The following is a 20,166-nucleotide window of genomic DNA, read 5'->3' as shown; positions in this document are numbered from 1 at the left end:
TGCAAGGTCGACATGTCGTCGTATTAAATGACAACTTTGAAAACAAAAACTAGTTTATCAATGCTAGGATTTTTTTTGAATATTTGTCAACACAACAACAAAAAAATTGCTGCACAATTAATAATAAGACAATTAAGTATTTGATAAAAAACCCCACTGACTCATCAAAGGTTATTCAGTGCCAAATAAAAGCAACCTTTCCTTATAGAAGTTTTATAATACGGAGGTAAAAAGAGGCTATGATATGAGCTATATGAGATATACTATGTTGATACGCTTATATATGGTGTTATTTTTAAAATATTTAAGATTTCCTCTTAAGTAAAAAGCTTGTAATTGCCTCATTACTGCTGTCTTGTCTGGATGTCTGATTCTAATTCTATCAGGCTCCTCCATCGCCGAATGGGAATATACATGTGACAGTTTTTTCATCCAAGGCATGCAGGTTTACTCGGATATTTTCCTTAATCGCCTAGAAAAAACTAAAATTATGTGATAATTCATTGCTGGTACTTGCTTCTAAAATGACGCGAGATTCTGATGGTTGTATTTGCTCTATTGTGACTCGCAATCTTCAGTCAAGCTTCAAGTATTCTAACCATTGGGCAATCATCAGTTTACGCAGAGTATAAAAATTATCAAAATTAACATTTTTTAGGCCCTCAGTTTTGTAGAATATGGAACATTAAATTTATTAGATTAATGAGTACACACTGAAATAAATTTTAGTAATTTAAGTAAATTAAAGTGTAAGAAGTATTTCAGTGACAAAAACCTTAATTGAAAATGAGAGTTTTAAATACAATAAAGTATTTTAAAGTATTAGATATTTACTTTAAGTATTTATTAGTCGTATAGTTGTCTTTTCTGAACAAAGTAAAAACCCGATTGCCGATGTTCATAAAGAATCTAATTTATTGTTACTATCATACTTCTTACTGACAGCCGACCTCGAATATACTTTAAGATCTGAATTTAATATAATCACAATTTGTTTGACATTTTTCCTATACGATACGAACGATCATGATGATGCAACGTGAAAACGTATGCCATCTAATAAAATTAATTAGTCTGCAGCTATTATTCTTTTTCCTCTTGATACTAAGGAGACTGGAAAAGCCGACACTAGGAATAATCGAATCCGAATCATCGAAAATGGTCTAGTCGTTTTCAAGGAATCGATGATCGGAAAAAATAAACTAATCTTTAAAATTAATATCAGTCAAATAAGACAATGTATAAAATATCCAATTATATAGCCATTAGAACACCAGATTCAAGCTATGTATGTTTATTAAAATAAAAAATAACATTTATTTCAATAAAGAACCCGGGTAAAGCAATACAAGGAAAATAAATATGCTGAATGTTAATGAAATTATCAAATACACATATTGGATAATAATCATTCAAAACAGAGCTAGATTCATTTTAATATATTTTAATTTATTTTTAATCAGTTATGACTTGTCAAATTATTTAAATAAGATAAAATTTATATTTGTAATTTATTACCTGTAAATTAATCGTATATCAGGAGACTATAAGGAATCTAAAGTTTTTAGTCCAGGGTACCCATTAGAAAATTATATAGTATCTGCCTTTTTTAACAAAGTCTGCTAATTAATAATATCTGCTATATGAGCAAATCATATTGTTATAGAAATTATATTCGGCAGGTTATTATTATGAAGATATTAATATTATCACACAGCAATTTATTGTTTGTTATGTATGATTTTTCCTAAATATTATATGAAATACCTCAATGAAAACAATGGTTATCAGTATCAAAAACCAAAAGGATTTCGTCGTAATGACAGCTACATTTGGACAATATATGCCGACATAAATTATGCTATGAATGCTTTTTTGCTGTATTATGTTTTAATATTTTTTAATTGGTAATAATATTTAAATATTATACAAATATATTTTAAGAGATTTGGCATTTAATGTGATATAATCTAGGTAAGGGTTGTTCTATTTACCACCAAGCACAAGGTAAATAATATAACAAATTGGCTCAAATTGTAGCTTTAACTACAGCAAACAAATCATCATTCTATTAATTTCATCAATTACCCTCAAGGAGTGAATGTAGAAAGAAGCCTTTGTTCATACCCGTGACTCAACCTATCTTTATACGAATTTTCATCTCATTTCATCAACGATTCAACGGTTTAAGTGTGAAGACGCGAAGTCAAAGTTACTTTCACATTTGTAGTATTAATATAGCTTAAACGCATATAACTCAAGTTTAAATTTAAGCCCGACCAATAACAGAAACAATAATAACAAAATATCGGCCAAGCATTATCTTACTAAGAATTTCTGATTTGGACCCAAACTCTTTTGTTATCAGGGACATTTAAATGAATGAAAATTGCTATCATCAATATTTGATTACAGCTCAAGAAACATTTGAAGTGAACCCTTTATGAAGAAATCAATTAATTAATTTAATAATATTTAGTATCTGTGCTTTCATTGTTTGTTATTTCTACGTATTTGTATTTTGAACAATGGGTATTATCAATATTTTATAGTAAAAATTCAATGATATAAAGGGTTTTATTTATAATATTCCTATTTTATATTTTTTTGCTTACAATCAGAAAATCAGAAAGAAATGTTTTATGGAAGATTTTGGGCTGTAATATGCGTAGTTTTAAATGAACACTAAGTAAACAAAGAAAAAATAAATGCACGTTACCTAAAATTGTATGAGTTATTTTTTTACATCATAAAGAGTTTTTAGCTACTTTTAACTGAGTGTTTCAATAACCTCGCGACTAGGACTGTCTCGACTATCGCTACACGATCTCACATAAGGCACGCTTCTTGTATTTGCTGGGCTGATAGAATTATTTCCAAGAATGATTTCCTGGCGTTGCAGTCAGTATAGGCCACCTAGCCATCCATCAACAGTCTTGTGCAGTAAACTATTATGAAATGTAAATTTTATACCTTAAAAGTCAGTGGATTATCGAAATATACGTATAGGTATATATTGTACCGATAAAATTTAATATTGTAGATCAAAAAATAGTTTTCCTTTTCACTTATAACTATTAAAGATTTTTCAAAATTTTTATTCCATAAAATAAAGAAATATATCACTCAATTTTAATAAAAACTTGTTCTAGACTCGTTATCAACAATTTATCAATTTAGGTTCTCCTTGAAGGTACAAACCTTATTTAATTTAGAATTCTATAAATAGGCTCTTAAAATAACTATTGTCTGTTTAATCAAACACATTTATTTACAGTGCATTGTATTTGTTGGTTAATAAAAATTTACGTGATCCGTTCGGTTTCGGTTTTACCCCAATTTATAAACAACAAAGGCATTTATTATATAAAATGTATATAGGTAAAAACATTAGGGTATTCCCTACATATCAACGTAACAGCTCAAAAACAACAACCGAATACAATATTGTTATTGTTTTACGATGATGCAGTATATTCCATGTTTTGATTTCGATTTATTTATTATTGTTTAAAATATGGAGAGAATATAAAGTTCAAACTGGTGGAAGACGGATATTTTCAATTCTGTAGAACGTGACACATGAACTTCATGGTATTTTTAGTCGTATCCAGCACAGTACTAAAGTTATTAATTAGTTTTGACAATAGTTCCGTAAATGAAACTATAAAAATCGCAATTTGATTAAGTTAGTTGTTTTTTTTTTTATAAATATAGAAAATTATTTGTTAACAAGTTTTAAATATTTATTACACTTATGTAAGCATACAATTATATTATTAATTACTAAGGTATTATAGTTAAGTTACATAAAATCCTTAATAATAGAATCGAATGAAAGTAAAATGGCGTAGTCTCCTACACGAGACGCTGGCTCTATTACTCTTCGCGTATCGTTAGCGTTTCGGGTCGCTAGAAGTGACATTAGGTTATTAGAAAAGAGTTTTTTTTTCGTCTAACCACTGACTCATACTGTTTAAATGTATGTATAAATTTGCAGCGCTTTATTTGAGGAGCTTCAGCGCTGCGGCTGCGACGACCTTACGATCCTATATTGGGCATTATCAGTGTGTCTATGCAAATAGCTTCCAAAATAAGGATATGTTCAGTCGTATTATTGTTTCTTTATCGGGTTCATGCTTGTAAGCGGTTTGGTTCTTAAGTTACTATTGTTGCCAGGGTGACAGTTAAAATAAAATATGTTTTGGTAACTTATTATGTGTAAGGAAAAACATAATGTTTGGCAGTAGAATAGCTGATGAGTGGGTGTTACTTAACAGGGCGGACGTTTAAAAAGCCTTTCAAACAGCTTTTACTTACCGAACGTACAATAAACATCTCCTGATATTTTTATGAAACTTTACTTAAAAGATATTTTGCTCTGCATTTTTAAGCAGGATATTTTGTCTGCTGTTTATATTATTATCAAATTTTATCTATATTAATATTATAAAAGTGAAAGTAACTCTGTCGGTTTGTCTGTCTGTTGCTCTTTCGCGTCCAAACTGATGAACCGAAATTGATGAAATTTGTTGTGAAGCAAACTTGAACTCAAAGAATGGACATAGGCTACTTTTTGCCGAACACATGACAACCAACACCTTAAAAACGCAAGCGTAGCCGCGGGCGACTGCAAATGTTTTATGTATGTGAACTACACCTATATTACCATAGACAACGTAAAAATATAGAACGCATTCTTTATATGTTAGATTGTTAGAAAATGTATTGAAAACCAAAATCAAATATGCTTTATTCTCGCCTACGCTCATAAAAGTACTTTCGAATTGTCACGTTACAATGTTGAATTAAATTTAAAGCAACCAAAGGTTTAGAACGTACACAGAAACAACAACAGCATTTAAATTCCCACTGCTGGGCTAAAGGCCTCCTCTCCCTTTGAGGAGAAGGTTTGGAACATATTCCACCACGCTGTTCCAATGCGGGTTGGTGGAATACACATGTGGCCGAATTTCTACGAAATTTGTCACCTGCAGGTTTCCTCACGATGTTTTCCTTCACCGCTGAGCACGAGATGAATTATAAAGACAAATTAAGCACATGAATCAGCGGTGCTTGCCTGGGTTTGAACCCGCAATCATCAGTTAAGATGCACGCGTTCTAACCACTGGGCCATCTCGACTCGACACACAGATAATGTGATAAAAATCACTCTGTTGTGGATTTTCGGACATATCATTTCGGAATTTCGAATTTTGACGAGATGTCCGACAGTTAAATTTAGCAGCTGGGATTAATCCAAACAATTTCTCGGAACATTCTGCGTGAAAAATTCTGTAGCAGATGCAGAGTGATCCTGATACCTCTACGCAAAGCCAAGGGATCAAGCTGATCAGAAAGGGCTTGATCGTCGATAATTCGAGCCGCTGCGTTGGATACAGTCAAATGGAAGGAGTTGGTATTGGGGAGTACCCACCCAGAGGTGAGAGCAGTATTCCATGTGCGGCTGAATTTGTGCCTTGTATAGTTTTAGGCGATGGCCAGACGTGAAATTGTTTGGAGTATGGAGGACGGATACACAAATTAAATATTAAACCCTTTTTATGTATTGAATACTTGTCAACTATGTTCTCTCGTCTGACGTATATATATATATTGTGCACTGTCATTACTTATACATAAAATAAATAATTAAATAATCGCCTTTACTTTTATTTCATCAGAAATACTGTCTTGCCTTGCTGAGCACACCGAACTTTTTTGATGCCAAATTGACTGACTGAGAACTCACTCAATAGCTAGGTACTCTTTTCCACCATTTCAGAATATGACAAAGAACAATTAAATTTTCATTTATACCGCCTAGAAATCAATAAAAATTAAGGCCCCGATATTTATTTTTAATATAGTCCAAAAGTTGATGAAGTTATTTTATAATGGTTCCATTCCATGATCAAGTATTAGGAGAAAATATAGCTATTTTTCATTGAAGTTGTATCTATAATGTATAAATTTAAACAAATTTAATGTAACACGGATACCAAAAACATTTAAAGAAAAGCACAAAAAAACAAACTCAATTCAAATAATACATATAACAACAAAAAAGAGTTAAATTCATAAATAATCCTATGAGACCACAAATCAGACACGATTGGAAAGAGTTCGAAACAGTGAGCGTTCTTCCAACCCCCCAATAACTTTCATCGACCTGATCTGGGGTTTGATTCCAGAACCTCAAGTTCTGCGGTCTTATATTTAATAACACGATCACGATCACATATCTCGATCAACGTTGTTATTTGTGACATATAAAGTAAATTAAAGTAATAAAACACAAGTTTAATAAGTAAGTAAGTTTTTTTTCATTGGTTTTTATTTTTAGTTAATTTTGTGGGAATTTTAAAGAGCGACCTTTATGATGAATTCGTTCATGTACGAATACGAATGTCAATTTAAATGATTTTATTTCAATTGATTGAAAGCTAAGAAAACGTTTATGTTTTTAAAATAATCTACAGGCCAAGTTTCATAACGATTATTAAGATTTTAAGGCAGTTTTGGGTGAAAAAATTAAAAAAATATGTTATAAATTCGTTTTCAGTCTCGCATTTTTAAATTTGGACCGATAATTATTTTTCGTTTGTTGTGTTATTGTAAATCGTTTTTATAAAACAAAAGAAAAAAAAATATTTTAATGGATACTTTTTTACTTTTTTTTGAATAAATTTTTGAAGTTGCATTTTTGACATATTTTGAAAAAAGCTCAAAAACGTGATAACTCAAAAATGGTTTACTTTAGGATCATGCATATGGGGGTTAAAATTATTGCAAATAGTCACTCCTATCACCTCTTAACGGATATACGTCGAGTTACCAATAACTCTGTATATATAGTGGTGCTTACCTGAGTTTGAACCCGCAATCATCGGTTAAGATGCACACGCTCTAACCACTGGGCCATCTCAGTTAACATATAATGTGAAGGAATAAATAGCATGGAATTAAAAAAGTAACAATCACGGACATCACATCGAATTCGGTTCATCGGTTTTGTCGTGAAATTGTGAAAGACAGAGAGACAGATAAGAGACACTTTGTATAAAATATTAAAAAGACATATTAACCTGATCAATTAAATTGGAAGAGATTTGGGAGATATTTTAATATAATAAAACTAATATAATAAATATGAAGAGTTTGTTTATTTGTTTGTATAATAAAATAAATGCATTAAACTATTTACTAAGAAAGCTTAAAGGCTATATAACAACACGATATGACCAACGAATGCAACGCAGTAACAGTGAAGTCAAACGAATCAGGTCTATAATCATCTTTATCTTTACAAAGTAAAAAACAAAGTTGCTAACCGCAGCCTGTCTCTATGTATGCTGAAAGAGTAATTCGAGAAGAAGATTTTTGTATATAATACATAAAGTAAAGTAAAGTAAAGTAACAGCCTCTAAATTTCCCACTGCTAGGATAAAGCCCCCTCTTCCATTAAGGAGAGGGTTTGGAACATATTCCACCACACTGTTCCAATGCGGGTTGGTGGAATGCACATGTGGCAGAATATTCTCATGATGTTTCCTTCACTGCCAAGCACGAGATGAGTTATAAACACAAATTAAGCACATATATATATAATGGTGCTTGCCTGGGTTTGAACCCGCAATCATCGGTTAAGATACACGCCTTCTAACCACTGGACCATCTCAGCTCTCAATAAATAATACATAACAAGACAATATAGTAAAGAAACAAGTAAAAAAACTAGTATATTTAGTATCAGCATTGCAACCGTGCGAATCTGGGGCGGGTCGTTAGTAATTATAAATAAATAAATATGAGACAACATCACATACATTACTCTGATCCCAATGTAAGTAGCTGAAGCACTTGTGTTATGGAAATCAGAAGTAACGACGGTACCACAAACACCCAGACCCAAGACAACATAGAAAGCTAATGGTAATCTACATCGACTCGGCCGGGAATCGAACCCGGGACCTCGGAGTGGCGTACCCACGAAAACCGGTGTACACACCACTCGACCATGGAGGTCGTCAATTAATACATAATTTAAGTGGAACATAATCAATGCACTCCACTTATCAATCTTTCTCGATGGAAACTTAATCTTCATTACTTTAAATATAATATAATAATAATAATAGCCAATAACTCAACTCATACAGTATAACTTGGAACTTATTCCACCACGCTTCTTTAATGCCATGTGAGACATGTGCAAATTTTCTCACGATGTTTTCTTTATGAGGGTGCAGCAGATGTTTTATAGGCACACATTAATTACACAAAAATTTAGTAGTACTTTCTCGAATCTGTAACCAGGATCTTAAGATACTCGTGTATCTTAAGATTATTCTTATTATATTTTGTCAACATCCGTGGTCGTTAAACGATCGCCTCCAGGCTATTTAATTTCATTTAAATTGTTTATATAATATATGAGACAAAAAAAAGCAGGATGAGTATCTTTCGCCGGTTCTTCTCAGGTCAGGGTATTTTCTTTTCCGAACCGGTGGTACTGTTTCAATTGACCATCAATAAGAAAGTGTAATACTTCTACATTGAATAAAGCAATTTGAGTTTGAGTTTGGTCTAGTAGTGCGTAAGCGGTTTACAGAGGTACTCCACTCCGTGGTCCCGGGTTCGATTCCCGGCCGAGTCGATGTAGAAAAAGTTCATTAGTTTTCTATGTTGTTTTGGGTCTGGGTGTTCGTGGTACCGTAGTTCTGATTTCCATAACACAAGTGCTTTACCTACTAACATTGGGATCAGAGTAATGTATGCGACGTTGTCCAATATTTATTATTATTTATTATGTTGGTCTGTTATTAATTATAATTGAACAAAATATAACTGTAACAAAACATTAACATCTTTATGTCAACTGTCGCTTGTAAGAAAAGCAGTAATACTTTTAATGATCATTACTCTCAGTCTATTTTGGTTTAATGGGAACTATTTGGACAAGATCCCAAATCGAAAATACGAGAAGTCGAAGCATAATTATAAACTTCGCTAATCGAGGTAGTTATTCGGTTTTGATTATGTTTATTATCTAAAACGGTAGTTCAAAGACTCGTCATGGGTAAGAGGGATTTAACACAACTTAAACGAAATCCTCAGGTTCAGGAATAACTAGTTATTTGCTATTGATTATCTACAAATAATAATTTATTGGAAACTTTTTAGAGTAGACTTAGTGGTTTCGTACAGGGATAATAAATATAAAAATTCAAAATCGTAAGTTAATATACAGGAAAGCACCAATGAGTTTTAATATGTTTAATATGTATTTATAATTCATCTCGTTATTCATTCTGTGGTTTTCGACATCGTGAGGAAATCTACATGTGTCTGATTATACACATGACACATACTATTCTATATCCGCCTAGTGGACTGAAAATAAAGTAGGAACTTTGCAAAATTTTTGTATTTACGTTTTAAATCATCAGTGTCATCAACCAAGGGCTAAAAATTTCTAAGCAGTGTATATATTACCCACATTGTATGAAAAATAAATGACAAAGACATCAATTTTGCTGTTCAAAGTCGCTTGCTATTGGTTGTTGATAATTTTATTTATTTACACGCGTCGATGGTCCTTGCATAATTTATTAGCGAATGCACTATCTTCATATTAAGATTTAACTTCGAGATTTATTCTGTAAAAATTACATGTAATCCATTTTACCGTATATATGTTTATATGGGTTTATTCATATAAAATAATGTATAATGTACACATGTAGGAAATAAATGAATTTTGTGTTAATTTGGACGTTTGTTATATGACGCATGGTTGAGCGTATATTTTAAATATTTTAACCATCAATAAATATGAATGACTAGTTCTCACCAGCGGCTTCGCTGGCGTTTTATGGGTTGATTATCATGTTTTAGGCAAAAAAGTAGTATCTCCTTCCTTGGAGTCCAAGGTTGGTTTGGCAGTGAACAGACAGACGGACAGACTGTCTGAGTTACTGTCGCATTTATAATATTAGTATCGATTATTTGTTACTATAAATAACCGTTAAATTCTAGTGAGTCGTTTCAGAAAATAGTTTATAAAATAATATAAGTGGCCTTAACAGCCAGTTTAAAAGAATAATGTTTTTTTTGCCAACGGTACATTTACGTTTAGAGCGAATATCAGCCATCGTGAAATAATAACAAGCATACAATAAACAATTCTCCGAAATTATATTGTATATGAAAAATATTTCCACTCTATGTAAAGGTTTAACAGATATACAAAAATACCTTATATTTGTATATCTGTCTGTGTACATTTATCTGTCCGACCGATTGACCATGGCGACCACTTTTAACTAGCCAGTAATTTAGACATGGGAACCTTCAAGAAAAGAGCGGGCTCCTTCCTTGAAGGCCGGCAACGCACCTGCAAGCCCCCTGGTGTTGCAGATGTCCATGGGCGGTGGTAGTCACTTTCCATCAGGTGAGCCTCCTGCTCGTTTGCCACCTATGCCATAAAAAAGGGCTGCACGCTCGAAGATGGTCTATGCAGCGTATGTTTCCGGTGAAACTCCGCGTAATGGTATACTATGGCAGCAGATGGTCGGATCTTCACTAGTCGCGTTTTGTATCAAGGTCAAGGTTGTCTTGCCTTTTATCAATACAAGAAGAATCGAAGACGACGACATTTTAACTTCGAGGGGCACGAGTGAACAGACCTATAACTGCAGACTAAACAGTTTGCAGTTATAGGTTTATATGTATTTATACATTTTGTTAAACGTACGTAAAGTTGTTTCGACGGTCTTTCGGACAATAGTTAGTTGAACAACAATGAAAGTAGTATAATAATTTCGTGATTAGAGCCGAGGTGACCCATTGGTTGGAACGCGTGCATCTTAACTGATGATTACGGGTTCAAACCCGGGGAAGCACTACTGAGTTTTCATGTGCTTAATTTATATCTGTAATTCACCTTGTGCTCGGCGCTGTAGGAAAACATCGTGACTAATGTGCATTTGCCACCTGCATTTTCATTGAAATTATGTCTCATTTGTATCCACTAACCCGCATTGGAGTAGAGTGGTGGAATATGCTCCAATCCTTCTCCTCAATGGGAGAGCTTAGCCCAGCAGTGGAAAATTTACTGTTAAAATGTACTGATGTAATGTGTGAGATGTGATGTTAATCAATCTAAGTTTATTATATATTTGCATGCACATTTCTTTTGAATTTCTTGAAGATAAGAAAGGGTGAATTGGTCTAGTCTAGTCTCTATTTCATGAGAATCGTTAAAATTAAAAATGTAAACTGTTAAATGTTGAGTATTGATTTCTGAACTGCTAGTAGATTTTTTGACATTGAATATAATATGAAATTTATGTTCTTATAGATATTATTATGCAATAATGTTTTAAAAATAGTATTCTAAAATAAAATATCACAAGCTTAAAACAAATAAAAAGACCGTCGGTAAGATATAGTCTCGTTACAGTTTCACGATAATATGTATGGATTAGCGTGTCGCTGCAAACCGCGGCACTTTGAGCAGCGAAATAAATTGCAGCTTTTTCTCATTTACGCCTTTGTGTGGATGATTTACGCGGTCGGAAGGAAATCTGTTCCCGTAACCTGGAACGAGGTGGCGTTTTTTCATGTTCACTTTAGTCGTTCGCAAATTTATATCCCACAATACTTTGTCATTGCACAACTTATAACTAAAACTAAAACCTAACGCTATTTTATTTTATACCAGAAGCCGTAAGTTTTATGGTTGTGGTTTTCTTTGGTGTAGGTTGGCGGACGAGCATATGGGCCACCTGATGGTAAGTGGTCACCATCACCCATAGACAATGAAGCTGTAAGAAATATTAACTATTCCTTACATAGTCAATGTGCCACCAACCTTGGGAACTAAGATGTTATGTCCCTTATGCCTGTAGTTACACTGGCTCACTCACCCCTCAAACCGGAGCACAACAATACTGAGTACTGTTATTTGGCGGTAGAATAACTGATGAGTGGGTGGTACCTACCGAGACGGGCATGCACAAAGCCCTACCATCAAGTAATAATAATTTATCATGTGTCAGGCAAAAAAAGTAGCCTATCTCCATTCTTGGAGTTCAAATGAGCTTCACAAAAAAATTCATCAAATTCGGTTCAGTGGTTTCGTCGTGAAAGAGCGACAGATAGACAGACGGACAGAGTTAATTAAACATTTATGACATTAATATAGATTTCTTCACAGACATTTCCATTTTACTCACATATTCTGTAATTAAAATGATGGAAAAGAATAACTACTGAATTTCTGTTTTGCACTTAATTTAACAACACAGAGCTGAGATGGCCCAGTGGTTAGAACGCGTGTATCTTAACAGATGATTGCGGGTTTTAATCCAGGCAAGCACCCCTATATGTATGTGCTTAATTTGTGTTTATAATTCATCTCTTGCTTGGCGGTGAAAAAAACATCGTGAGGAAACCTGCATGTGTCTAATTTCATCGAAATTCTGCCACATGTGCATTCCACCAACCCGCATTGGACACTTGGTGGAATGTGTTCCAAGCCTTCTCCTTAATGGAAGTGGAGGCTTTATCTCAGCAGTGGGAAATGTACATGCTGTTACTTTACTTTACTTTACTTTTACATTACACGACGATTCAAAAGTTTCATGAGCCTTCTTGTATGAAAACTATTTTGATTTTCATTCTTGTCCCTTTGAGTTACATTACTTGTATATGCCTATTGATCTTTTAAGACCCCTTTACAGGTTTATCATTAATTAAATTGTATATATAATGATGCTACAAATAATGTATTTATTTATACAATTGGCACAATGTTATTTAATAATAATTATGTACTAACTAAATAATAAGACGAATTCGCGTCTTTGTTTTACAGTCATGAATTCCGCTAACGAAGCATAAGTAGGTTATGGTATTTAAATTGTATTTCAGTGATGTTTTCTAAATTTTTTATCATTTTATATTAATTTGCTGTTCATAAAAATGGGTAAATAAAATGATGTTAAATTAATTTTAATTTTTCATGACTACTCTTTTGAAGTGCGCCTAGATTAAGCTTTATTTAAAAATGTTCTATGTAAATAAAAATAAATGAAAAAGGTTGTGTTTTTAAATACGTGTTACTTAATAACGTTATACTGCACAAACTAAACATAGTATATATTTTTTTATATGATACTCATACAAAAGTTGTTATCGAAGTTTTAAAAAATGCTTGAAAGTTTAAAAACGGTATGAATAAAGCTTCTTTAATGTCTAAGCTTTGTCTTGGCGTCAAAATATCTTACAAGATTTAATTAAGCCGTGAAGTTATAATTGGGATATCTAATATCTTTAAAACACAAACAAACGGAAACTAGGTAGACGTGCAAAGAGATTTTATTATTCCAACAAAATTAAATTCCTGTTTATGAAAAGTGTAAGAAATTATCTGCTTGTAAATATCTCACTACTGGGCTTAAGCTCTCTGTTTGAGTAGAAGGTTATAAGTAAGTTTCCTCGAAATGTATTCTTTTACCACTGAGCATAATATTAATTATTGGAAACATAAATTAAGCATATGAAAATTCAGTGGCTGCCCGGGTTGAACCCGCGGTACTTGATCAAGATTTAAATCGATCTAACTACTTACTGGGACACTCCAGATTTCTATAACGTGTATACGATTTTTTTTTATTAAGTTAGAATTTGAAATATTATCTTTTGTTTTTTTTTTTAAAAACAAGCATTTAGAATCTGTTGTTATGATAGAGCTAGGGATTACTATTTTTTTAGATAGACAAACGGGCACATGGTACCCGATGGTGAATGGTCAACCCGCCAGTATAAATTGACGCTGTAAGATATATTAACCATTCTCTAAGTCGCCAATGTGCCACCGATGCTGGGAACATAGATCTTATCTTATGTCGTTTCTTATGCTCAGTCATTCTTCGCGGTGGTAGGCAAGGTGGTCCGAAGACCTGGTGAAGGTCGCGGGACGTCGCTGGTTGCGGGCTGCACAAGACCAGGCGTTGTGGCGATCTTTGGGGGACGCCTATGCCTAGCAGTGGACGTCCTTCAGCTGAAATGATGATGATTATGAGTGATTATGAGTCATTCTTCAAGGAGCAACACAACAGTACTTATATACATATTCCATATATAGTATTGCGGTTCAGTGGTAGAATATTCTATGAGTCATTGGTTCCGAAACAGAGGGTCGTACAATAAAAGTGGATTTCGTTGAGACAAATCAGCTAAAAATTCAGTTTTTGCTAGTGTAACAGTAATAATATAAGTTAACTAGTAAATTTTAACTTCATCTATGACATATTGTTAGTTTATAACACTGATATCGAGGTCCAGGATTCAAACCTCCGGTTTAAATATAAAATAATAGGGTTGTACACATGTAGAGTTAAATAATTCTCTGTAGCAGTCTGCTTTAACTCTTCCTGGTTGTAATGTGTTGACAATACAATCGAGGAATCATAGTGATAGAATAGAAAGTGGGCAGGTTTTTGCGCAAACAATTGTTTATTATAGTCCTGTACATACACATGCACAACAATATTCTCTAGTGTAAAGTTCTTTGTTAAGAGCTTGACTTTAATTCGGTCCAGGACTACATTATTTATTATTGACGAATCTTAGTCAAAGAGTCACTGAATAAGATTATGTACTTCAAAGGATAGTTGATCTGAAGTGAAGAGTTTAAAGCTTACATGCTAGAGGATGCTGTAAGCTTCTTAAAGGACTCGGGTCTATTTGAAGTGTTTCCACTCTGGGGAAAGGACAAAAAGATCTAATCAAATCGCACTCACAAGTATAACTTTTATATTTCACTATTTCACGTGAGACAAACTCATTTTTTATTAAGCTATTTCAGTTTAATTCTTTCGAATGATAATTAATTATTTTAACAAATAAAACATATATCATACATTTTTGTTTTATCTGTTAATTAATAAATGAATTGATAAAGAATAACACACAAAGGCTATGATTAATTGTATTCAAAGCCTTTCTGAATTAAGGTGAAAAATATATCGATCGGGTATTGCAATGCGTGTGCCGTTAGTCCGAATTTGCCGATTGATTCCCATTATAATGAAGGGTACGTCGTTACATCGCTGTCAGAGGCGGTCGCCTGATCTGCGGGTGTGAGTGTGGTGGCGTGGGGGTATTGAACTTCTGCGTGCGCACTTGCGTAGTGTCGTCTCGTTTCAGCTCTCGTGTAAAGGCCTACAGCTTACGACGTGCGTGCCGTTTCATCACTCGACGCGTCTGTGTGATCCTTTGTTTATATTGGTCTCGAACCACTTTCAATTGATTAATTCTTACTACAACACCTTCGATTCTTAAACCTAGTTATTGTTAGGCACTTTTGAGGAATGTTATCTCTTTGTTTTATTGCTACTACTGTAATTGCTACCACAACAAGTCTTTACTAGTAATAACAGAAATAATAATTATTATTTATTCACAAGAGTTATTGTAGAATATATTAACATATATTTTTTTATTTAGATCTAATGTATATTTTAGTATTACAATATTTCTACATCAGTAAAAAAGAAAATATTTATTAATATTGTAGCTTCTTAAATATCTTGTGTACAAATAAAAGTATATTAAAAAGAGAATTCAGAGACATTGTCATACATTTAATATGAAGATATTTTTATGAAAGCTTTCATAAAAAGCGAGAAAATTTGCACGCTTATGAAAACACCCTAAGAGAGTTTTCCACAACTCACTAACACCGATTCACTGCTCGTAGGCACGCAGCTTTTCACGCACACACGTGCTCGTAGCAAAATAAGCGCCTGAAACTTGGCGCGGTGCCGCGAAACGTATCGCTATCTTTCTCGCACGCATTAAACCGTCCTATTTCAACAGGTTTCGCCTTTCAGGAGTTGCAGTGTAGAACGCGTGCCTCTAGTAACACAGCACAAACAGTACGGCACACACGTCGTACCCGAAAACTGAAAACACAGTTTCACTGACAGTTCCGACATTACCTGACATTCATCGCCGTCCTCCCAACTACGGCGGCTTATCGCGCTTAGTAAACGGGCCGTCACATTTCACGATAGATATAACTATTTATAAATAGACAAAGTATAGCGGCATGTTCAGTGGATGAAGCTCTCGCGTCCCGTTGACCGCGTCAAACTTCACGTGGTGAACATAAACTCGACAGTGCCAAAAACAATAACCGAATGAACTCTTTGTAAAATATGACCATTTACCGAGATGTGTGTTCCGCGTGACGAAGTGAATTGATGTGTTAATTCCGATAAGTTAACAGAATGTAAATATCTGGAAGTATTCAATGTTTACCTCTTACAGTGTTGTGAATAACGGTTAGTTAAATGTAGTTTAAAATTATCGAGTGAGAGCTATGTAGCCAGAGATATTTATTCTGTTAAACAGTTGATCTTAGACTGATGTAGAGCTATCGTGGTTGTGATAATTAGTGGAGTGCGTTCCTTTCATGGCCAATGGACTTATCATAAAATAATTGGTTGTAATACTCTGTAAGTTGTGAATTAATTAAAAGTTATATTAATATATTTATACAAATACGTTTAAGAATAAATGTCCGTAGAGAGAGCTCTTGTAGTTCACGTTTTACTGTCTTTTAACGTTGAAAAGATAAAAGGTTGTGTATGTATCGCTAAGAACTTTTGATCTGTAATTTCCCTTGGGTTGTGAATACAATAAACAGACTGATGCTAAAACTTGGAGCATTACCATTCAGAGGGTAAATTGCCCTTTGGAACTGCTTGTCATTAGAGAAATGGTGGATTTTCTGGGACATTAGTGATACTCAGGTGACGAGAAGCGCGACACAAACGAGATTGAGGTAAGATATTTCTTATTCATGTTGTTCACGTGATGTACTATTACTTTTTAAAATAAGCTTTATTATTTCTGCTATATTATTTAATCAATAGAGAAATTAATACAATTTAAATATAAATAATATATCCTGAATAACATAACTAGGAAAAACTATGACTTGACGGGGTTTAACCACTGTAATTTATTTAGTTTTTTCTTTAATTTAAGAAATCTTTATAAAAATTAAAAATTAAATTAAAATTCTAGAAATAATTTTAAGAAGCATATTATACCTTTAACTATTGACAACTATTAAGAACTCATTTAGGATAACATTTATTTAGTATAATAAAAATATTTTGAAACCATACTTAGATACTCTTCGTTCAGTTTTTATATTATTTATAAATGACCAATAGAGGCAAAGTTCATGATAAAAATACAAAATATAAATCGTGAAAGCTTAAAGTGCAGAGTGACACATTTAAATTTAAAACGTTCCAAAAGATTACACCAATAAATGTAATTATTTATAAAAAAAATACATACTAAATAAAGGCAAATGAAATGTTAATAAGTAAAAGTATAGTACATGTATAGCATAAGAATTAATGAGTCCATTAATAAAAATACTTCTTTTTAATGATTTAGGTTAAACAGTACTTTGGTTCGTTGTTATTACCTGAACGTTTTTCAATGTCTTAACAGTTTCATAAAAAAGTCGTAACATTAGTACCACCTCATAAACTGTTTAGAGAAGCACTCAACGCGCTCGTAAATTATTTCGTCACGAAATAAATGGATTTTCTAGTTAATTGTCTTCCGTCAATTCATTTTAATGTATCGTGTGTACGTGCAAAAATTCTTTGTTACAAAATTATTTAGTTATATATAATTATATATAATTGAAAAGATAAATGTTTCTATACAACTATGAATATCATTATTAATAATAAGCCTCGTCCCAGAACATATAAAAATCCCAAAAAAAATAGTTACGGATTATATATTGAAATAAATTTATTATTATTACAAAATCATTTCAGTTACCAAAATATATTTAGAATAGAAGGATGGAATAGGATTTTAATTAAAATATATATATTTCTAAAGTATAGTAATATTTAAAATTCAGTTCATATTTACGTATGATGGTTTATATTTTTAATTCTCAACAAAACTAAATGAATGTAAACTCAATTTCAAAAACCACGTTGCTAACAATATTCTTTAATGTATTTTAATTAAATATGTGTAAGTAGGTTAGCGATAAAGATGGAAATGACACATTCATAGAGGCGGCGCGCATTAGTCGCGCAAGCAAAATCATTCTAAAATTATAATGTACTGCTATTTCAAAATTTTAAATGAGTTTTTTTTAGTATAATTTTACCTTAAAAACGTAAAATAAAAGTATTTATTGTATACGATTTGCAAAAGAGTACATTTTCTTATAAAAGTTTATATGAAAACCAAAATCAAACTAGGCAACACCTGAATACGTGTTCCTAGCACATTTTTTAGATAATAAACAGTTCGTACAGCGAAGACAACTGGATCAGGTGTGAGAGTCTTTATTGAGTCGAATTTACTGTCGATTTCGAAAGTCGACGGTAAATTCGAGGCTTTTTTATACAAATACATATTCATAAAATTATATAAAGACAATTTCACAGAAAAGTATAATAAAACTACTTTTCTGTGTAATTATTTTTTTATTTTAGAGATTACATATACACTAAAAACTGAAGTCAAGTCCAATTAATGGAAAAGCGTTCGTATTACATTATTTATTTACGACTTATAGTTAGTAAAGATAACTAGTGCCTCATTGTACGGTTCTTTGTTTTAAACACCTCGGGGAATTCAAAAGTACTATGTATAAATAGGCATGAGAATAAGTTAACCTTCTACCCAAATCCCATTTCATATTATGAAAAAAATATCATAGTCTATGTTCATAGATTTGACCTTTTGCAAAACGCAAGTTAAATTAATTAATTTATAACGTGTAAAGAATTTTTAGTTCTAGCATTATACATACGCTATAATTAAAAAGAGTACTAAAAGTATTTTATTAAACAGTTACTTGCGATAAGGAATAGAATGTATTTTAAGTCGATACCATATTTTTTTGTAAACATAGTTTGTATAAAACAATGTCGCTTATTCTTGTTTGTCCCTTTGTATGCTTAGAACTTTAAAATTACGTAACGGATTTCTATGCAGTTTTTAATAGATAAAATGATTCTAGAGGAGGGTTGTATATAAAAAATAGATAATATAGTAAAGAATCACTAATAATTTTAGAAGCTTTTTTGGTCTTAAAAAAACAAATTTTGTAGTACATTTAGTATCAGTATTGGATCCGTGCGAAGCCGAGGAGTGTCGCCAATTGTAGGTAAATAAATGCAAGAAAGATCGAAGAAAATGTATACGCAGTCCTTCTGAAAATCAGCGAATCACAAAACGTAGAAATTTGTCTTAAATTAGAATTTCACAAACGAGACTGATTTGAATATATTTCATACACAAATATAGACACAGTTTTAATACTTTTTATATAAATTGTCGTTTGACAACTGTTTGCGTTCGACGATGGATTTTGATTTCAATTTCTTTAAAAAACAAATCTTATTACTTTAATTGATTAAAAATAATGTATATTGATATTAATAAAATTGACACTACACATGTGTAATGGGTATGTTAAGCTCTTACGGAATATTTATTCAATAGTTTTAAAACGCAATGATGTCGACTATGATCGCTGGTATCAAAATTGATCATCACTAAAAATGAGATTGACAGACATCTACTTTAAATATCGCGTCTTAATGTCTGGATGACTTCCTTCTTTGGTTATTTTTACACGATGGTAAGTGGTCACCACCGCTTGACACCATGAGAAATATAATCTGTTCGCTGTTCAGTCAATGATTCCATTACAATAGGAATATTAGGAATGTCCTACGCGCTTAGTGTAAATGGTGTAAATTCGAATATCTTCATTCAATATTGCGACATTATACTTATTTATAATCAATATGGCGGAAGTCATGTGGAACAGACTGACTCAAGAGAGGGATGAATCAAAAAGTTTGCAGAAGGCCTTTGCCGACTGGTAAATAGATCTAGAGATGATATATGACAGACATAAGTTTATTGGATTTGAGTCCGATTTAGCGATCTAAATAAAAGTCTATTATTTTATTTATTTATAATCAAAAAAGAAACGCGTGGTCTATGTAGGACTGATTAAATAAACGCAACGGGCTAATGTATGTAACACTGGATCAGTCCGCTTTCACTATTACAAAATAATTC

General features: G+C 32.5%; 1 protein-coding gene across 1 annotated transcript in view; it reads left to right on the top strand.

Moving 5' to 3' along the window:
• Positions 1–15,958: 15,958 nt before the first annotated feature.
• Positions 15,959–20,166, top strand: part of LOC124538272 (zinc finger protein 541) — a 253,550-nt gene continuing 249,342 nt past the window's right edge. Inside the window, exon 1 of the mRNA XM_047115275.1 lies at positions 15,959–16,861. The gene's annotated coding sequence lies outside the window, so the exon portion shown is untranslated. The remainder of the gene's footprint in view (positions 16,862–20,166) is intronic.

The sequence above is a fragment of the Vanessa cardui genome, chromosome 20 (genome assembly GCF_905220365.1).
Source record: "Vanessa cardui chromosome 20, ilVanCard2.1, whole genome shotgun sequence".
Classification (NCBI taxonomy): Eukaryota; Metazoa; Arthropoda; class Insecta; order Lepidoptera; family Nymphalidae; genus Vanessa; species Vanessa cardui.
This window is presented reverse-complemented; position numbering and strand designations above follow the sequence as displayed.